Below are 5758 nucleotides of genomic sequence, written 5' to 3' on the forward strand. Positions count from 1 at the left end.
ATGTCCATGGCAACAGCATCATCCAAGGATTTAGTTACTTGGTCATAAAAGGCAACCAGGTTGGTCAGGCAGGACCTGCCTTTGATGAACCCCTGGTGATTGCCCTTGAGCATGATCTCCCCTGCCGGAGATGATGATCCTCTCCAAGATCTTCCCGAGCACTGTGGTGAGGCTTACAGGCCTATAGTTACTTGGGTCCTCCTTCCTCCCCTTCTTGAAAATCGGGACCACATTAGCCAGTTTCCAATCCCCCGGCACGTGGCCAGATGACCACGAATGCTCATACAGCCAAGCCAAGGGCTCCGCGAAGACCCCTGCCAGCTCCTGCAACACCCTTGGGTGGAGGGCATCTGGACCTGCAGATTTAAAAATATCCAGCCCTTCCAGAAGATCCCTAACTACACCTGCACTGACTGAAGGCCTGAAGGTTTGTAAATGAGTGGACACCCAAAAACACTTGGCGTTCCTAGTTGCTCAGGAAAATGTAGGCCAAGGAGATGAGAGAATGGCCACAAACAACTTCTTTGGAAGATTGATGAGGGCAAAGGATTCACATCATCGGGGAGCAATCTCTGCTAGGAGGAGGCTTTCTGGGTGACAAAGCAAAGTCTCTCCAATCCCTGGTCTGGTTAAAATGCCCAGCACGAACAGGCAGGCCTGATTAGAATCTATATATACTGTTCCTTTAGGAGCAGAGAAGACAGGAAAGGCTGTCAGGAAAGAAATTGCTTCCACTGGTAATTTATGCTGTTATTCTCCTTTTTCCCCCCATGGAGAACGTAAAACACTTTTGCTAGAGGAGAGATGAACCACTTCACCCAGCTGCAGACTGAGGAGTGCAGACTCCGCTGCAGCCTTCAAGTTGGAGGGGAGACCTTGGGAGCTGCACCGTTAGCTGCGTGTTAGTGGGTGTGTCTACACATGCGTATACTGTGCAGTAACTTACTGCGCAATAAGCAGTTTTTAGACTGGCGTCTACATATGCAGGTGTTACAGTGCAGTAACACTGTGTGTGCACTGGCTTGTGAGTAAAGTTACTCCCAACTCAGTCCACACAAACGGGTTACTGCACAGTAAGGTGTCTACACATGCCTTACTGCACAGTACCTACAAATACCAAATAGTCTTCTTTAGGTACATAGAGAGCAAAAAGGAGGTGCATGGTAACATAGCTTAGGGCAGTTGGTAACAGATAGGAGGGACAAAGCTGAACTCCTGAACAAATTTGTTGCATCCATATTCCTGAACATGGATAAAGATGTATCTCCCAAGGGGGCTGTAGAGAGGCATAAGAGGGACTCTGACCCACCAACAGGTAGGGCTGACCTAGTGTAGGGGCATTTGGAGGGGCTGGACATGTTTAAGTCAGCAGGCCCGGATGATCTTCATCCAAGGGTGCTGAAGGAATCGGCCGGTGTCATAGCAGAACCACTGGCGCGGTTGTTTGAGCACTCGCGGCACTCGGGACAGGTCCCAGAGGACTGGAAAAGGGCCAATGTGGCCCCTGTCTTCAAGAAGGGGAGAAAGGCTGATCCAGGTAGCTATAGACCGGTTAGTCTCGCCTCCATCCTTGGGAAAACCTTTGAAAAAATTATTAAGGATTGCATTTGTGGGAGTCCAGTAGGAAAAATAATGCTGAAGGGCAACCAGCATGGCTTCATAGCAGGTAGATCCTGCCTGCCTGACCTTGTTTCTTTTTACGATCAGGTCACAAAATGCTTAGGTGCAGAAGCTGAGGTAGATGTCATCTACTTGGATTTTAAAAAGGCCTGGGATGCGGTTTACCCATTCTTATAAACAGTTGTGATGTAAATTGACTACGGGGTCAGGTGGGTGGAGAATTGGCTTATGGGGTGCACACACAGGGTGGGGGTGGATGGGTCGTTTTCGACCTGGAAAAATACGGGCAGTGGAGTCCCCCAGGGTTCGGTCCTTGCACCAGTGCTGTTCAGTGTCTTCAATGGCGACTTGGATAAGGGCATGGGAAGCACTTTGCCCAAATTTGCAGATGACACCAAATTATGGGACAAAGTAAACACACTGCAGGGTAGGGAGCAGATTCAGGTGGATTTGGAGAGATTGGGAAAGTGGGCAGAACAGAATAGGATGCGGTTTACCAAGGATAAGCACAAAGTCTTGCATGTAGGGAGAAGGAATCGCCAACGCACCTACAGCCCGGGAGGCAACTTTCTAAGCAGCACAGCAGCGGAAAGGGATCTTGGAGTCCTAGTCGACTCCAAAATGAATATGAGTCGTCAATGTAACGAGTGGTAAGTAAAGCCAACCGTACTCTTTCATGCATTGGAAGGTGCATCACGAGCAGGTCTAGGGGGGTGATGCTTCCCCTTTATGTGGCATTGCAAGATCAGTTCTGGGCACTGCACTTCAAGAAGGATGCCAATAACTTTGAGAGGGTCCAGAGGAGGTTGTGGGCTGCAGGTAAGATCCTACAAGGAGAGATTGAGGGACCTGAATCACTTCAGCCTCTGCAAAAGCCATATACAAATTCATTGTGGGGTGTGGGCAGCAAGAAATAGAAATTTCCTCCCCAGGGTTGCAGTCACTTCATCCCCAGGATACGATCCTGAGCAGGGCAGGGGGCAGAGTGCCCACTTTCTCAGCCAGAGGGAAACAAGACTGTTACCAGGCAAACCTTTTCTTTTTCCTCCTGTGCAAGCTGACTGTTTTTGACCCGAGCTGAAGAGATGCAGTGGGGTCAGGGGTCGAAGGGACTCGCTGTCATGCTTCAAAATATTGCCCTCAACCTGCAGGAATATAAATGTTGACAGGCATAGAAAGATCATGGCTTTAAACTCGGCTAATGCCTGTTTGGGTCTCCGGGAACCCATCTAGCAGCAGCTGAGAAGGAGAAAGGGCTGGGAGCTGCTGGCTGTTGCTGCAAAACCAAAACTCATACGGCACAACTCCAGGCACCATTAAAAGTGGTGGAGGCCAACTGGCAGGTTTGCTTTGGAAATCGGCATTGAGAAACAGCTGTAAATGAAAAGGAATAACATGGGGACACTGATTTGTCCTTCCCGGCAAAGCTAATGTACCATCCAGGCTCTGCGACTGCACAATTGCAACAGGTGGAGCCCGAGAGCCAGAAAGACCGTGCCCTTGGGAAGGTGCTTGTAAGGCAGGCTCCTTCCAGCAGCTCCGCGCCCTTTCTCATGAGAGCTGTAAAAGAAAGAAAAGCAGGCTTATGTGGTCCAACAAATGGTTCCCATTGAAATGTGGAAGGGGAGGAGGAGGAGAGGCGTGCAGGGGGGCAAGTCATCTCTTTAGACTGGGAAGTGAAGAGACTTGACTTTTAAAAGCAGCACAATTAGGCATGTCTGCACAGAGCAGAAAGCATCTGAGCCTGGCTTGGTGGCTGCCAGGTGAGCAGAGAGCAGCGCGTTGCAGCCCTTTCCGAACTCCCAGGGAAGATATGTGCCTTCCCTGTAACCACAGCAGCTTATCAGGTGCTTACAGCATGCTCTGTCCCCAGTGGCCTCATCCTGCTTCCCCTGCAGTTGGTGACGGACCTCCCGTTAACATGTGCCCTGGAGGCTGCTTCAAAGGGAAGCAGATTTTAATGAGGAGGTGATTGCAAAAGAGACCTCTCAAATTAGTCGCTTATTAGTGGATGACAGGTCCTGCAAATGGCATGGCTATGCCAGGGCTCAGCTATGGCTGCAAATGTGCGGTCCCAGACAGCATCAGGTCCCCACTTGTCACAAGGCTACAAGTGATGCCTGCCAGATGTTCCAGCCTGCTCGAATGAAAGGAGGTGCCTGGGCCCTGATGCTGCAGTTCCCTTGCTTTATTTCCAAAAAAAATACCACCCTGGGATCCTTACTTTTCTCCTGGGTGGCTGAAGCCTAAGTACAATGTTTCCTCTGGACATGGGGAGCTTGCAGCCATCCTAGGGAGAGACTCTTGCTGTTGATTTTGGACTGTATCTTATCAGCCACCGTGGCACAGGATGGGCAACGTTTCTTCCGTCTTCCTGAAGCTCCATGCCGTGTCACCCTCTCAAAACTAATTGCATCCGACTCACAGGAGTTCTTGTCTTGGTGCATGCCATGCGAGACAGGTGAATATCAGGCCAGTACTTTCTTCATATCTCCTAGCAAGATCCCACTCCAGGGCATTGTGCTTTGTTCCCCAGTCCTACAACATCACCTGAAGCTCACTTGCCACTTCAAATCCTCTGCTGCAATCAATCATCTCGCTTACTTTGGGCCTAGGAAAGTGTTCGCATCTGCCAGAGCCATCACCTCCAGCCTGCTCTCGCTGCACAGCGGCGATGCTCAAGCAGCATCAAGAGACGCCACGAGCGCGTTTTAGATGTTATCCCTTCTGGTTAGTATTGTTTCCCATGGAAACAGTGGCCTGGGGTTATAGCACACGCCAAGACAACAGTACAGTGTGTGCTGCTTGTCCGGGAGATCACATTTGATCAGCATGCCAAGAGCTACGTTTAAGGAGCCTCAGAGTAGAGAAAGCTGAGTCCACCTAAGGTTCATGCCATGTTTCCAGATAGATGCCCGACCTGAGCAAATCCTAAGAGGTGTAGGAAGTGCATTGAGTGAAAGCCTGGGACCAGGATCACATCAAGGGCAACCCATCAGGATTCATCTCTCCCTTAAGAGACGTTGTCATTGCATGGGCAACAAGAGCTCGTATGCTGCCTCTACTATTCCTGCCTGCTTGGAGAAAAGGAGAAGCCTGGGCCATGATGCTGAAGTTCCCTTGCTTTGTTTCCAAAATAATAATAAGAATACTGTTCTGGGATCTTTATTGTTCTCCTGGGTGCCCAAAGCCTAAGCAGAAATGTAGTATATGGGTGAATGTTTCTTCCAAAGGTGGGAGTCCGCAGCTGTCCTGAGAAGGGTCCCTGCTATTGATCATCTTATCAGCCACTATGGAAAAAGTGAAAGAAAGCTGCCAGGGCAACTTGCTTTTGGAAGCATTGGAAACATGCCCAACAGCCAGGCCTTTGCCTGAGGTTAGATCTGCTTCCAGCTAAACCAAATGAGTGGAAAAACGTGCCCCTCTCGGCTTCGCTCTTTGTAAGGGCAGGCATCCTAAGGGCACGCAGAGGTCCTGAAAGTACCCCCGAGCTTTGGGTTTCTTCACCCTCCCTTGCACAGCGCCGCTGAGGAGGTGCAATGATTTCCAGCTGCAGCTGGAGTCGCAGGGGGACTTAGTGACACATGGCACTGTCCCATGGTCACTGCAGGGGTTTTAATGCTTGTGCCTGGGTATGCCAAGAGCTAGACTGAGAGGAGCACGTGCCGAGACAACGACCTCCCCATCCCTGATGGGCAAAAGGGATCAGGTGCCCCCTTTAGGGGGTTATCCCAAAGACCTGGACGCAGCGGCAAGGCTCTTCTGTAATATACCCCTGCAGGCATCCGTAACCTCTGCGCCGCTAGACGTCTGGCACTTGCGGGTAGAAACAACCGCTGAACTAGGGCACTGTGCTCTGCTTCCCTTCCCCATTTCTTCTTTTCTTTGGGTTGAGAAGGAAATTATTTTTATTTACTGCTATTGACTAAATGCTGGGCTTCATTACTGGCTCCCATCCCTCACGAAGAAATAAAGCTGAACATTAGCTGTCAGTTAACAAACTGCCGCTGAGCATTGCAGCGCCGAAGGCAATTATGCCACGCAAACTCGTCAATTTTCCCTCCGCCCCTTCCTGCACCCGGCGTTCGGTGCGGTGGAAATGACAGCGCTCCCCGGGACCTGGAATGGCAAATTGTCC

Source organism: Gavialis gangeticus, unplaced genomic scaffold (assembly GCF_001723915.1).
Source record: "Gavialis gangeticus isolate Ggan-Ray unplaced genomic scaffold, GavGan_comp1, whole genome shotgun sequence".
Classification (NCBI taxonomy): Eukaryota; Metazoa; Chordata; order Crocodylia; family Gavialidae; genus Gavialis; species Gavialis gangeticus.